Source organism: Dreissena polymorpha, chromosome 1, assembly GCF_020536995.1.
Source record: "Dreissena polymorpha isolate Duluth1 chromosome 1, UMN_Dpol_1.0, whole genome shotgun sequence".
In the NCBI taxonomy this organism is placed as follows: Eukaryota; Metazoa; Mollusca; class Bivalvia; order Myida; family Dreissenidae; genus Dreissena; species Dreissena polymorpha.
In genome coordinates this window covers 158229482-158246986 of record NC_068355.1, presented here as the reverse complement: position 1 = coordinate 158246986, position 17505 = coordinate 158229482, and positions in this window count along the sequence as shown.

Genomic DNA, 17505 nt, shown 5'->3' with positions numbered 1-17505 from the left:
TTACTTGGCTGAAAGCAGAATGCAATATTTACCATAAACTTTGAAACTGAGTACAGTTTATTTTATCATTAATGAAGCGATTTTTGTTTTAAATTAATCTTTCATTTACAGGCAGGGTGTGATCTGTATTTATCAGATGATCTTTAAAATACTTTAGTCTAAAAACACAAAATCCAGAGGTTTATATATATGCAATAAAAAATAAATTGATAAATCTCCAATATTTGCAAATCTAGTTTGGTCAGTTTTCTTTCGGAATGCATTTGGTAATTCCTTTTTTGTGTTATAAAAAGTTCGCCGCTTAAAAACATAAAGGGCTCTTAAAACAAAATGACGTATTTTTCACAAGAATACGTTGAAACAATTATAAGTAAATGCATCTGAACCGACAGTTGTGTCATTTTCATACTTGTTAAATTGTTTGAAATTTCGGAAAATGATAGAAGAACTTCAAAAGATTAAGATTGTTCCAAACGTAATTTAATAATCTAAGCAGTTTATAAAATATTGTCGATAATGCTACTACTTTTTCTACCTAGTTAGAATTTAATTTCTTATGAAATGATTATTTTTCTTTTAAACGGTATGTGTCATTTTATATTTAGTTTATGTTGCAAAAGAAATGCGTTGGCTTTTCGTAATTTTCTATCCATTTTTATTTTACAGATACTTCGGGGGGGGGTTTCACCAATCATTATTTGTAATTAAGATTAAAGTGATCATTATTTCCTTATAATACCTATTCAAATTATGCTCGCAGTTTCTAACACATCGTCGATAATTATTTTTCTTTTTCAATGATGTCTTGTACACAAAAATATATTTACTTTCTATTAATCCAATGGCACATTATAGACTTTGAGTGATCTTTTTGAAGCCATTTATCATCCGATTTTTAAACAAGAAATATCTGTTAAAAGATATACGGCGTTGATTTTTTAATGTTTGAGACCTGAGTGAAAGGAGATGGAATGAAGCGACCATGTATTTTAATGAAGGTAGTGAGTGATAATAAGATAATATATTTTAATGTATTAACAAATAAAAATGAAGAACAAGAAGAGGTGAAATTGTATGTTTTATTGTCAATAGGTATTGTAATGACTAGGTTTTCATAATTGAACGAGTAATACATTAGTTTCAATAGGAAAAGAATACATATTCGCCACTGAAAAACTATGAACATAATGTTGGAATGAAATAAAAGATAATGTGTTATAATGTGTGCAGATGTTAGTAGAATGTAAACATTAAGGACTCAATATTGCAAGCATCATAGTGATATGAATTTGTTGCAGAAAAACAGAACTTTATATAAAAAATGAACGAAACAAAGTACAAAGAAACATATTTACACTAATAAACGCAAATATGGATTATAATAAATCAAAACAGATATATTTCCAACACCTATATATTTCCTTAGTATCGCGGTCTACCGCCCCAAGCCCCCGCTTTGTCGATAGTGGTAAACAACTGCGTACCGGTAAAGTGCAATCTAGCCTGTTTTTGTAGTGTTTAGTGTGACCGCTACGGCATGTAAACAATAGATTCTTTTAATTGTGAAGACATGTGATCATTGCTATACTGCTTCGAAAACTAAGGAGAAACGTTTCGTAGAGCATGTTTTGTATCATGACAGTTTTTAATTTATTGTAATTTACATGTTATTTACAATATATTCATATTTCATTTTCAGTTCAAATAATATGCATCCAATGTTTTAGTCTGGGAACCAGACTACCAATGTTTACGGTGATTTTTGTATTATTAGCCAATGAACAATTCAGGTTTATTCATTTCGGATCTATCACGGTGTAGGTCATCTAAGGTCAATTAGATATTATTAGAAGTTATATATAATTCACCTCAACAAGCCATACACCATTAAAAAGTGAATTTAATGCACTTTCATTGCATAGTTATTTGAATATTGTGAAATGAAATAAACAAGTGTAATAAGGATTGAAAAAGCATACCCACTCGCATTTTGCTCATTAATTCTAAAAGCGATTATCGATTATCTGGGGTTGCTTGTGTGAGCAAGAAATCTTTGTCTAAAAGAAGGGAGTTGGAAATTTCAAAAGCTCTATACCATGTTGATACTTTTCGAGATCCAAAATACGATTGATGATGATCAGCGCGATAACTAATTATAATTTGTCAATCTCTTATATGATGTAAGAAGTTAAGAACCTAGATCAAATCAAGCCTCTCCTGTTGTTAAGGATTTTCTTTACGTCAGGAGAAATCTTTCGAACCCCATGTGTTTCTCTCAAACGATCATATACTTGTTTTCAACAATAAAGTTTGAAGAGGTGTTTTTTTTCCTTTAAGTTATTATTATGAATTTGTAATTACAGAAATAAACATTTGTATTCAACATATATAAAAATAATCAACACACCATATAAACAATTCCATATATGTCCAATAAGATAACATAGTTGGTGATACAAAGCAAGACTATCATTATGTGGTCCATAACCATAAATAAGAGTTAACTGTCTGTTTACGTTATGTACGATTAAGGATCATATAAGTAATATTCTAATTTGTTAAAGCTTGGTTGACATTCACATCTTATCCTTGTGAATATAACACTCACACTCCTCGGGAATTCTATTTGGCAAAACCGATAAAGGCCTCTGCATCCCACATTGAATTGTTTGTCTATGCCTGGTGTAAATCATGCAAAGAAAATCGCTCGGAGAGAATATTCCCTTGATTACTTTCTAGTTTCTAATTTCAAAATGAGAAATGTCAATTGCACATCATTATTATTTGAAATAAGTTTTAAAGCTAGACATAACACGTAAAAGAAAGTTCACGCCCCTTTGATATAAACATGTATATGTGTCAAAATGTATTGATAAATCATTTTTATTCATCGAACACTTCTTATTTTCACGTAATATCTTACAATTCGATATATAACCCATTGTTTTTTCAAAGCGTGCGTCAGAAACACAAACCTAGTCACAAAATAATGGTAGGATCACATATTTAATTCGATTTTAACTAATTATTTTTTAAATTAGAATTCTGATTTATATTGTTTATATCATGCACCATGTTTAGGTGTAAGACAGTTTTATTATGGTCTGCAAAAGACAAACGGTAAGATAAAAACTAGCTTGTTATCTATTTTATTTCAGAAACAAAATGTAGAGATACAAAACGTGCGGTGTTATTGACTACGTATGCAAACATAAACATAGTTCAAGCTCATGGTCTGTGTTGAATATGTTAAGTTGTATGGATCTTTCAGTGGTAGTATAAACATATCACAAATGCTTCGTGGGACGTACATTGACATACAAAGACTAATAATTTCTGAAATGTTCAGAATCTGTTTGAGACTGATGATTTTTATGACAATACAATTGCCGGCTTTTCGTGATTGGTTAAACTTATTGCTTGTGATAATTTTGGTTTATTTATGTGTAATTAACTGCGGGTTTTGTCTACGATGGTGAAGCACTGAGATTGACGTTTAAACTTGAAATGCCAATATAAGATGCCAATGCAAATTGAAGATCTATGTTTATGGATACCTATAAATACCCATAGCTGAAATTATGACACAAACACAAGATCAAATCACCTTTAAGTTTGCGCTAACATCGATGAAATTGTATCTTTGATTTCAATAAATCATCATGAATTTATACATTGTTATGTTACAAATTATGTGCGCAAATCTTTCGCATGATATTTTTACATATTATATTATTCATTTATATCATATGCATACTTATCTACGCTATCGACACAAAGTGTGCACCATCTTTCAATATACTTCAATCATAATGCACAGAAAAATATACCAAACAGAGCCTACTGATCTTAGTGATACTAGTAGCATACTTGTGTCTACCGATACTAAGTCTGCACCAGCTTGCAATATACTCCAATCGTATACACAGCCAGAAATGTTACGAAATCTTCGTGCGCACGTAAAAGAGCCATATTGCAAGACCGCAGGCAGCCTTCTGAATTACATATACTTAAGTACAAAAAAATGCGAATGTAACATCGCTCTCATGCACAATAGCAGGTAACTCTGCAACCGTCAGCCAGAATCGACCCAACAGCTAGCTTCGTCGCAGCCTCCGCCGATACAGCGTCCCTGTGACTTTTTATGTAACCCGAGCAGTGGGTTATATGCGTCCGGGTGAACCATTGCGTCTGAAACTTAAAATAGAAACTTAAATTGACGTTGTTTAAATTTAAGTGGCATGAAAAAGGTTGTTATGCATGAATTTCACAACTACACCTTATTTTATTGCCCTCTACCGGTGAAACCGGAGGGGACTTATGGTTTGCGCTCCGTCTTTTAGTCTGTCTGTCTGTCCGTCACACTTTTCTGGATCCTGCGATAACTTTAAAAGTTCTTCATATTTTTTCATGAAACTTTATACATGGATAGACGGCAATATGGAGATTATGCACGTCATTTTATTTTGTTCCTACGTCAAGAATTCTTGTTGCTATGGCAACAAATATATATATATATATATATAAAACTCCACCATTGTCAGTAATGTTATATATATATATATATATATATATATATATATATATATATATATATATATATATATAACATTACTGACAATGGTGGAGTTTCACCGGTAGATGACACTATTGCTTGGCAATCTCTTGTTTCCTATATTAAATTATATGTCTCGCTTAAGGAAAGGACATTCTTGAAAACCTTAATTACACGTTTGATATAAAACCTTTCTCTTGCATTAAAGAGAAAGTCAGTGAACTCTGCCGTTAATGTACGAGAAAGTATTTATCCGCATTGTAATGCATAAAAAAATCTACCATAGGCCACACATAATGCTTAAGAGCTAAATTTGATAACCAAATAACTGGTCTTCACAAATACCTACTAATTTTATCAAATTAGTATATCTCATTAAAACGCGCGCGTGAACTCCTTAGTATTAAAATCCTTAAGGACGAAATGTCCTAATAGTGTTACAACACTGCATTTGCTTACCTAGTTGGAGATGCTAATATTAGAGGAGGGAAACTAAGATTCTTCATTCTTGCTGATCCTAACACTACCGAAACTCTTGTATTCATCTAATGGTTTATTCACTGTGAAGTAGAAATAATGCAAATGATTATACATGATGTATAAAAAGTAATCAAATTAATTGTTGCTGTCATTTACAATATAGTTTTTACAACAATAATACAAGTTCTATTATAATAGGTATATTGAATACTTTTTTATATCAGAAAGCAAACTTTAATAATAACTTAATAACTATCTGTTATTTTCATGTCCAGCGTTATGACATTGTAATGGAACATCGTATGAAGAGTGTGATTTCTTCATGCTTGTTGCACATTGATTAATTATGCTGTCATATTTATTAACTTTATTATATAATTATGCAATCGTTCTTTTTTCAAATAATGCGATACTTATTTTGTTAACAGATTTACAAATTTGAACGGATAAGATCTTCAATGAAAGTCAAGCGATCCATATTTTGAGTGTAAGGTGTAATTACGTTCATAAAGTCGAACACGCTATACACAGTATACGTTATTCAAACTGTTAAAATATATATATTTACATATGTGAGTGTATTTTCAGACCCTTCCCAAATTTGACCCAACACCGGTTACTAAGTTCAGATGATCAGTTTAGAGTCAGTAAAAATGTTATGGTTAGAGATGGCGGACTGTAGTAAAAATTTAATGTAGAAATGTAATGCCAGATCAAGAAAAAATGCACCTTCACATATTTTAAGGGTAAGGTACCTTTAAAGCGAGACTATACGATTTTGTCAAATATTTATGAATATAAATGTGTAAAAAAAACTTATTATACATATTGTTCAATATAAATTAAAATAAAAGTTAAGAAGACCATGTGTCGAAATATGCGAAATAAGTCAGATATTTAATTCTGAAATCGAATTCTGTTGCAGCTGACCATTGCTCTGTTTTCTCTTCTTTCTTTAACTTTATGAGACGACCTTACTGATTAAATCCTTCCTGACACTTCTTCCCTATCGTATCTTCTTCACTCAACTCATCTAAGATCTAGAACTTTTTTGAGAGAGTGACGTTGAACTGTTATTGTTTCCATTTGTCTTCCAGAGTAGCGATATTGTAACGTTCACTTCGGCTGGGCCCCCTGTCCAACTTTGCTTTAGCTTCAGTTTTTATCGGGCGACAAAAAGATGTTGATCCAAATGCATCAGCTACTCCTCGCTTAGCGCGTACATCCTGCAGAGAGAGACAAAACACCTCCCATTACATAGGTGGTCAATCTGGTTCTCCATCGACAGGTCTGGCGATAAACAAGTCTTCGCTTATACCCATCTGTGGTTAAAAACACATTTCTCCGATTACCAGGTAGTTGTGGCACACAAGTCGGCGATTTTCTCACCGTTGTCGTGAGCTTTGCTTTTCAGCAAGATATCGGATGAAGAAGAAATACCAACAGAGTGGAAAAATGGATACCTCGTCAAGCACCCAAAGAAAGGCAACTCAGTTCGTGATCGTTCTACCGTTGCATTACGCTGTTGTCCATCACAGGAATGGTGTTCGATCGCATCCTACTGAACCGAATAAAAAACGCAGAAGGTCCGCATATCTGGGAAAAAAACCGGCTTCCGAAAGGAGAGATCGTGCACGGATCAGATCTCAAAACTGCGCATCATTCAGAAACAGTCCCTGGAGTGCAATACGCCCTTGTGCGTAAACTTCATCGCCCATGAGAAGGCGTTGAGCATCTATATATGAGCTAATCTAGTCTTTTTTTAATCAATATAATACATACAATGAATACATGTATATGATCATACAACATAGTGATTGTACAAAGCAATAAAGTTCAGACATGTTATACAAGATATGCTAATATATATTTTTTTTAAAGAGAAAAGAAAAGAACAACAGAAGAATAGTTATGAAAAATGATAAGTTGTATAAAGTCGGAAGAAAGCATACTGGACTTGAGTGTTTTATTGTATATTGCACAATGATCTTATAAGATTGAAAAAAAATATACAAAAATATTTTAGAAAGATAAACTAACATTAGAGTGAAATGTATATAAGTGGACAAACATTATGACAATTTAATTCGATTCCATTTTTGTTCAAAGATTTGTAATGTGTCATTACTCGAGGGCTATTTCTTTCTCAATCTGGATTTTTAGTTTAAGACTATGGACAAAACAATTAAAATTTGTAATTGTTTTTTATACTTCATATTAAAGATAATATATTTCATCAATATATGAATAAAATTCACAATATTATTACAATCTATTAATTTCAATGAGTGAATTCCGAAACTTACATTTAAGAAAGATAGTTTAACGTTTAGTTGCTGTTGTTCAAGAAAAGATACTAATTGATTCCAAATATGCTGGGTGTGTTTGCACTCCCAAAAAAGATGTTCTATAGTTTCGATGTTTTCACCGCAGAAGTCACACAGATTTGAGTTAGATAATTTGCATTTAAAGAGATATTTATTTGTAGCTATAATTCTATGGATGTATTTATATTGAAACTTTCTCAGTGTGCTTTCAATAGTTGCTTTATATGGCATGGTAAATATGTGTTTCCAATTAAGTTCATGTTCTCCGAAAAGGGCTTGTTATTTATTTTGGGTTTTGGAGCTTTCTGTAGGGTTTTTAATTTGTAGTGTGTAAAATATTTTATTCGTTTTGTTTTTTCTTCCAAGTATGTTTTCTACGAATGTTGTTTGAGTACATGGTGTATTATTTGTATTGATTTCATATTTAATATGTATAGGTATGCTTTTGATTAGTTTGTAGTACTTTAGAAAATTATTTGAAGGTATTCCGTATATGTAGCATACATCATCAAAAGAGTAGAAATCCTTAATTCTATAGTCATATAATTTGTCGATATATTTTATGCTTCGTTCAAACCAATCTTTAAAGAAAAACGTCTTATTGTTTAAAGTTATGTCTTTATTGTTCCATAAAATAGTTTAACTGCTGGTTTGGGTGTCTAGGTTATGAGTGACATCACTCCATGTTGATAGAATTTTCAGACAGAAATACGTTTTCGTTTGCAATTTCATGTAAGATAGTATTGCTGATGTTACATTCAAAGAGTAAGGAGTCACCATATTTTTTAGGATTTTCTGGTAGAATAATTTCCATTTACTCGTAATGGTATAATCTAGGTATCTTTTAACCCAGGTGCATTTGATTGCATTCAAGAATGAGTCAATGTTCGTTAATTGGATACCTCCATTTTCTACAGATTGAATTAACTGAGTTCGTTTTATTTTATCAGGCTTACCGTCCCATATGAAATTAAATATTGCTGATTTTATATCGTTAATAACATCATTTGGTGGATTTGGGAGAACTGTTAATACATAAATTAATTTAGGAAGTGCAAACGTGTTCAATACTGTGGGGTTTTTTCCGATTAGTGTAAGTTTACGGTGATGCCATGATTTAAAGCAGTTTTTAAAATTCTGTAATTTAGGTAGTATGTTTTTAAGAACAGTTCGTTCATCATTATTTGTGAAAGTAATTCCTAACGTTGTGGCTTCATCGGATGTCCAATTAAATTTCATTTCTATTTTATATAGGACATTACTTTGTTAATTTAGCTAATTTAGTCTTGTAAGGTTGCGCGAAATGAAAACAGTTACAGCGAAAATTAAAAACACATTTTTATGAACATATGAATGGATGCATCCCACTGTGTGGTTCGCATAAACTGAGCAAATAAAAATGTCTTCCAAAAACTATTTTACTGCCGCTTGATGCTCGGCAAAAATTACCTCTCTAGCTTTTACAACGTTCAAGCTTCACGTGTGTCGCCTACAAAACTATTTACGGCCGCCATACTAATTAACCTCAAGCAATGAAATGTATAGACAGATGCATTCACTTATTAAATATATCCAGTTAGGGTGCTATTTCGCATTTGAGTTGAAAGAAATCTTGGTGATTCTATGCAATATTTTTTTTGTGAACGATTCGTCGATATGATTGTATCATTACTTAGTATTGAAAGCATACATTCAAGTTGTGTTCCTGCAGTGATTACAGTATATAAAGACTTGTTTTGATTAGGATATGTTATTAACATAGTATACAATCGCTTCATATTTATTTATTTATTTATTGTTACTTTGAACATCGAAAGACTGTACGCATTTTCAAACAATGTCAATTTGAGTGAAAATATTGTTTAGATTTTCAGGATCATTAAGACAAATACAAGTGGTGTCGTCTTTTCCGATTGATTTGTTGAATACGTATCCAAAATCATAGTTAGATATTATCTTTTTATCCGGTCACACTTTGTTATTAATGATATGAATTAATGTTGAAACTGTTTTGTTTAATAAGAACGTATAGAACTTTAAATCGCTTTAAACATAAGTAGTATCAATATGTAGAAGAATGATTTCAACTCCTGACACAAATACTACTTTGTTCTTCTCATGATCTTGAAATGAACTTAAAGGGGCCTTTTCTCGTTGTGGTAAATTAACAAACTTTACAAAAAATCTTTCAGATTCGCACATTTTCGTTATATTTATGATATTTGTGAGAAAGCAGTAATACTGAACATTTTCCATGCTCTAAAATATCCATTATGTGCATATTTTGACGATTAAAAGTGATATTATGGGCATCTAACAGTTTATAGGTGTCTATCGCAACCGTTGTTTATTTGTGGTGTTTTCACTTCATATACACTTATATTTGTTAATGCAGCATCAACATATAAAACAATATCCCGGAAATATAATAATGCATTTGAATATCAACCGTTTGACAACTGATCACGCATGTACAATGTGAACATAAATTTGGTTTTAGTTCAGATTCGTTTATACGACACAAAGACACAATTTTGTTTTACGGATCATTTCGGCTTACAGGACAACTGGGAGCAAGATGAGTTGCAGATAATTGGTCAGTAACCACAATTTAACTTACTCTTTTAACCTGTTAATTCTTTTCAGCTCAATTCAACAGTGACAAATGCCCATAATATCACTTTAAAAACCGGAACATTAAAAAGCGTTTCAACGCGAAACGATTGTATAATTTAGAGAGTTCAGTTATTGTCGTTATATTTTGTGATGCTACGAGGATTGCTTACATATAGAATTATAAACGTATAAAATACACCACTCTTTGTATGTGCACGGATAGTGGTATAAACGAAAGACTTTTAATCCAGGGGTCAGTGGTTTATGGTTACTTTTTCTTTTTTATCTGTTATTCTTGTTGTTTTACTGGAGCTTTTTAGATTGTTTACTTTTTTAAATATAAAACATTTGATAACGAACTTCAATGCATGCAAAATATGTGAAAAGGTCCCTTTACTATGTGATTCTATCAGGAAATGTTAAAATACGCATACCTTCAAAACTTCTGAACATATGCATCAACTGCATTCTTAAGCAAAAAATGTACACTTTTCCAAACTTTCTCAATATTTAGAACGGCGACATGTTGTTTAACCCATTGTTTATTTGATTATCGATTTGCAGTATGTGCCACATATATCAACAGCGTAACTTATAAATGCATGAGATTTCAGATTTATTCCATACAGGACATCGAATTGTAATTCATTTCGTTGCTCGTGAAAGAAAACATTGAATCTCACAAATCCATTTCAATCTACAATATCCCTCACCACCACGATCGTTCTCTTGCGTGTTGGAAGCTCATTAATTATTCTCACGTATTCAGAAAACATGTTATATTCTTATCAATTATGTTAATATGTTATGAGTGAATTATTTGAGACGCGTTTTGAGAAAACTGGATGCATCTGCGTAAAGTGTCATTCCAGATCAGGCTAATCAGGAACGACACTTTCCGCCTAAACGCGATTTTCGGTAAGAAGGGACTTCCTTGAAAATAAAAAATACCATAAAAGCGGAAAGTGTCGTCCTTGATAAGCCTGTGGGGACTTGTCATTATCAGTCCATAATTTTTAAAATCCTCAAATATCAACAGCTCTGGAAAGATTTAATTCTATATAAACATTTTATTCATTTTACTAGTTCTTTTTTCGTTTTCTTTGTATTTTCTTACATTTTTATTTTGGTATTTATCATAAAAAAGTATAATTATAAATTGCCTATATAAATAATGGTGATTTGAACAATTTCAGGGGAATTAATAGTGAGTAGGGGAAACAAATCCTCGCGGTCAAAGCATGTGCCTAAGGGCTTATCTAAATAGACTCCACAAATTTGTCCCCAAACATTCTACACAAACAATAACATGAATTTGTTTCCAATCTTAACAACATGGTGGAGGTTATGGGCATTCAAGGAGTGAATGTGTTCGTTTTGCTAGTTTATTCGAAATAAGACTTTCAAAGAAAACGCCATCTGAATTCTTTCTGTCCAAGATTGCAAAATATGGCATGACCCATGTAGCGAAGCCGCAGACCTATGGCTAAGGTATCATCACCTTAGGTAAGCCACCATTATTTTCAGATCTTAAAAAAATATAGGGAGCATGCCCATGGTCGGAAAGGCCAGATTTTATTTGGAACAAGACTGGTCTTATGATGAAACAATATCCCGCATATATCGAAAGAGGAAAAGAACTTCTCCACGGAAAATCAATAACATTTAATGTCGCTGAGAATGCAAATGTATTTAGACTCCATCCTGTATGTATCTTTGGTTGCAAAAGCCTTCTACATGATACTTCGCCAGTCTCAGATAGCACTTCAACTGAGACTTGTTGGTCGAACGCTTCCGTTTTATTGAAAAAAAAATCGAAAAACATGTTCAAACGTATATGTCTGTTGGTGAATGAAATGTATTCATTCCTGTTGATGGAAACACAATTCATATTTACCTTAGTCATATGAAATGGCAAGATGAACACACGGTTGAATCCTTTGTTTTTCCGCCAACACCTATCGAATCCCATAACGTGTAGATGTTGGCTGCTTTTTACCATAGTAAAAAGCTTATAACCCTAAGCCTTAATAGTTTCTTAGACATTATCGTGGTCACCAAATAATACTGTATAAGATTCGATCAATTTCTTCTAGACCACACAACAAATAACTAGTCCTGATCATCGTTTTTCTTCTATCCAAAACACCAGCAGATATCTTTCAATCCCAGTGTCATATCGTATGTCAGCTCTATCTCAATGAATGCCACCCTGTTGTCTACCCTTCACCTAACACTGAATGCTTCTTAAAAGGAAACTTTGAAAACATAAATATACACACGGTAAAAATACTCACAACAAATCAAAGAAACAAGAAATCTTAGTTACAACTCTCACAAAAAAGCGCAGCAGGTATACAGATGTCATGTTTTAAAATTGCAGATGTTTTGAAAATAAACATCGTGAAGGGGTACCGTTTTGTATATTTTTTTTTAAAACCTTGATATTAAGTGCAATTTGTTTATGTTTCCCTTCATTGCAAGAGTTATGTACTTACAACTTAAGTGATAACATTATGCGCATACTATCTCTGGCGATGTTGCCTATCTCTGGCGAATTTGATGGATGTAATGTGAACATTTTACGCAGTATTACGTGAAGCAATATCGTTTTGATTTTTACTTAGCTCAAATTTGAATAATTCGAAGCGGCATATTCCCAAATGAATTTGTTTTCCAAATCCCTCTGTTAACGAGTAGGAGTATATCAAACTGCTAGCGTTCGGGCACTTTATTTTGATTATGTCTTAAGGCTTCATTTGGAGGCACAAATTTATTGTAAATGAAACAAAACATCTGCCATCCGCGTGTTTCAATAATGTCGTTACGCGCTTCGTCATGAACATGTGCAACGTAGTTTAATGTTGGCGGTAAATGGGGCTTTAAAATCTTACAACGCAATGTACGTTTAGAGAGTGGGACATATGACGCAATACAATAAAACGTAAAACAACTTGAAATGCGAATAGTACACCATAAATAGGTTACTTTATTACGCATAATCAAACGTTGACACGTGAACATAAATCGTAATCGGTTTGTTAAGCTATTCCACTATGCTGATCTGATGTACATGTATACTTACTTTGTACAGTTGCAGCGATAGTGGTTTATTTTATACATATAATTTGCTAAACATGGCTACTTATATTGTCGAATATAAGTCAATTGATCTGGGGGCTAGACGCCGGATAAATAACCTTATTTAAGGTGGCATAGCCGGAATGAAATGTGCATACTGCCTTTCTTGAATTGCCAGGTTCCTGAAAATCAATATTAAACTTGACCCATGCCCTGCAATTCCTAGAGCACATATAGACTAAGTAGATTCCGCCCGAACTGCACCAGAGCCATCATTGTTTATTTCCTTATACATCTGTATCGGGTGATCTAACAATTATGTTTTTGATTTCATGCTTTAATTCTATTATGTGTATGCAGTGCAAAATAATTCTTATAGACGAAAACAGAGATAGGCCTGGAACTACCACAGTTATCGGTCCGTCGTGGTTTGAAAGAATGCAGCATCGTTAACCAAGAACAAAACAACTTTGGCGGTCCTTAACTTGTTCTGCATATTTTTCAGTGCTCCAATGCTCCAATAGTAATGTTAGAAGGTGTATTTTGTTAAAATCGTTAAAAAGAAAACATTAAAGTCTATTGGCGTTTTTGTTTTTGTTTTGCATCTGACGGTTAGGATTCTCGTGATTTACCTCGATGTTTTCTTTCAAATACACTTACTGTAGTTTCATAGTAGGTATCCGTGACAAAATCAACTCGATCACACTTTGGACGGTGAACGAAAACCACCAGGCACTGACACTAGGCTGTGTAAACCAGCGTTGCCATCAATGATACTGACAACATCATCATTAGGACTAAATAGTATTGGGTCAATATCAATCTCCATAGAATTTATCGACTTTGCTTTATCCGTTTCAACCGGCATTCAATTAGCTATTCCCAAAGACCAAGGTACTGGGACAGGGGATAAGGACGTGTCCGTTCAAGATCAATATCACTCTGCATTGAAAGAAGGATCAATTGTGCAAATGTGTCGCGCTCAGCTTTCACTTGTGCCAGGAGCGTCATTTTCACATTGGGCAGCATATGTGGTATACGTGTTTATTTACTGTTCGTGTATAATCTTAAGTAAATAGTTTGAAAAGCATTCTTTTTTCTTGCTATTTAATTCGAAATATGATGCTATGAAGTTTATTTGAATGCACCACTTTAATATTTAATGAATAATTCTGGGCCAATATTTAGGTTTTAATCTCTATATTACCAGTTAAACCCGCTAGTGAGTTTACATTGACCGTCACAAGGCGTTCACCACAGTTTTGTTAAATTGAACGGTTAAAGCTTGACGATTTGAAGGCTTCAAAGCTTACAAAACATTTTATTTGTAATTTTTAACAAAGAAAAATCACTCGTTAAATATGTTCAATAAATAACTATGGGCAAATTGTGAGGCTTGACATTCATGTTTACTGGTTTAAACCCACCTCATGCGTTAAGGGGAATAACTCTTTGAAAAGCAATCGTGAAACCTTGCATTTGCATGCACTGCAGTAGATAATTACAATATAGATAATTGATATGTACACCATTAAAACAATCACACTTTAATCTTGTCATACAAAACGGTCCCTTTTATAAAAACATTGTTTACACTATTTTAAACTCCGCACCTGGCTCATATATGAAACTTCAATAAAATAAATTTCATTTCAAAAGTGCTTTTAATTAAGAAGGAACATGCAAATATCATTTGAAAAGGTAAATTTTATAAACAGACACATACAAAAAGACATTGTTATACAATAGTGTGGCTTCTTGTTATCACTTTGATGTGGATTCCAAGTTACATCTTACTAAATACCCAATTAAGTCCGAAGTGCATTTTCTAATTATATGTCTTTTTAGCTCGACTATTTTTGGAGAAAACCCGAGGTATTGACATAGCCAGCTCGTCGTGTCGTCCGCCGGCGTCGTGCTAAAACCTTAACATTGGCTCTAAAATCAAAGTGCTTCCATCTACAACTTTTAAACGCCATATGTAATGCACCTTGATGAGTTCTACACGTCACACCCATTTTTGGGTCACTAGGTCAAAGGTCCAGGTTAATGTGACCTCTAAAAAAATCTGACAAGCTTTCATTTATTAGCTCGGCTGTTTTCGGAGAAAACCCGAGGTATTGTCATAGCAATCTCGTTGTGTCGTCCGCCGTCCGCCGGCGTCGTGCTTAAATTTTGAAATTTTGCACTTAAATCAAAGAGCTTCCACCTAAAACTTTGAAACTTCATATTTAAATGCACCTTGCTGAGTTCTACACGCCACACCAATTTTTGGGTCACTCGGTCAAAGGTCAAGGTCACTGTGACCTCTAACAAAATTCTGACAAGCTTTCATTTATTCAAAATGCACCCGAAGCCGAGCGTTGGCACCCGTTATACGGTGTTCTTGTTCAAAACTGCACCCGCAGCCGAGCGTTACACCCGTGGTGCGGTGCTCTTGTTTAAATTATGTTTGTCAATATTATGCGATGAAATCTTACGAAGGTCTTTCGTTAGAAATTTAGTTAGAAGCTTTTATTGGCGGCATGTATGTGTACTATACTCGTTCATTATACGTACATATAATCGTTCAAGCGAGTATACCATCACTTTAATTTATTTCAAAATAGACGCAGACGATAAAAACAAACTAGGATAAAGGTTCAGCAGGAGAAGTTCCGGAAAATAAACAGAAGTACACTTTTATTCGGGTGCAAATTCAGATTTATTATTAAATTTATGTAACATGCTTCGTTCATATTTATGTGTTTGTGTTAGACTGCGAGAATTAAATGTTGACATTGAAATTGCATAAACTTGCTATAAGAGTAATCATCAGATGAAACAATTATAACGCGTTCCAAACGCGAAGTTTGTTGTCATTGAGTTTCTGTAAAGTACGTGAGCTGAGCATTCACAGTAGCAAAAACATGATAGAATATCACAGTTAATGCGTCTACGAGGTAAAAGCGATAGGCTTTTATTCCAAAATATGGAAACGACTACCTATGGATCTAACTTTCACTAACTTTGTTTTCTTACAATTGTGTTTTTTATTAAAATGTTTTAATTTTATACCAATGAAATACAAACGTAAAGTGATATTATGGGCATTGTTCACTGTGGAATTGAGCGGAAAAGAATTAACAGGTCAAAAGAGTTAAAAATGTGGTTACTGACCAATAATCTGCAACTCATCTTGCTACCAGTTGTTTATAAAAATATATTTTATATTATATATTTTACGTAACCCACCCAGTCATGTAAGCCGAATTGATCCGTACAACAAAATTGTGTCTTTGTGTCGTATAAACGAATCTGCACTAAATCTAAATTTAGGTTCACATTGTACATGCGTGATCAGTTGTCAAACGAAAGTACGGTTGATATTCAAATGCATTATTTTTCTCTTTCCGGGATATTGTTTTAGTATGTTTATGCTGCATCGATGTCGGTATCACTCAGCGAATGGGCCTCCCTAATACGGTTTCCCTTGCCCTAAATTGGTGATTTATATTTCTTATACTGTTTCATTTAACTTTTCCACTATATTTTTAATTCAATATTATTTTGTTAGTATTCTATTTTTCGTAGGCTTACAGTAATACTGTTCAATGTGACTTTTCGACTTTTATTTTTTAATTGCAACTTTCTGTCTTCAGCGTAATAGTTTTGTACAGACTACACTTGGGATTTTTGCCCAATTGTATCATAAATGATACGTTTTCTGTTCAATATGTTATTTTGACAATTTCTTTTAGTTATAACCGTTCATCTTAATTTTACCTGTTTCTTAAGATTTTTTCTTTGCATTGTAGGTTCCTTGTGAGTGCAAATTGGGCTCCAGTCCCTGGCATGACTGAACATCGATAGCGATGTCGTTTCAGGTACCTTTCAACACTAGCCCTATGCCACGGAGGAAGCTTGGTTCAAAATCTCTGCCATTTGACTTTTTAAGGGACAACCGGAAAGTGGCCAAATACTCATCAAAAATAGTTGGTTCTATGTGGTGGATTTCTTTTGATTCAGCTTTTGACATTAGAAACTTTTTTAATTTGTTTATGTCAGACAAGGTCTTCGCTACAGTCTTTTTATTTTCATTTTGGGCAATGAAATCTCCAATATCAGTTAGGTTAACATCTAAAAACTCTTTATTGTTAGGCATGTCTGGAATAGGCTTTAAAGTTGGGGGGATGGCATTGCTACTGGATGGTGCATCAGAACCAAAGTTACTACTGGGGCTGGTTTCATTCTCAGTTGTAAATTCAATCTCATTTGTAAACAAAATAGATGGATCAAACCCATATTGTTCCTGTAACTGGCTTAGTGTTAATTCCATTGTTTCAGTTGCTTGTTGCTCATGTTCATTATTTAATTTATCCCAAATTAATGAGAAATTGGCTTTGTTTAATTCGTCAGACATTTTGAGGTGTTACAATTTCGCAGACGATTGTTTTCTATAGTCAA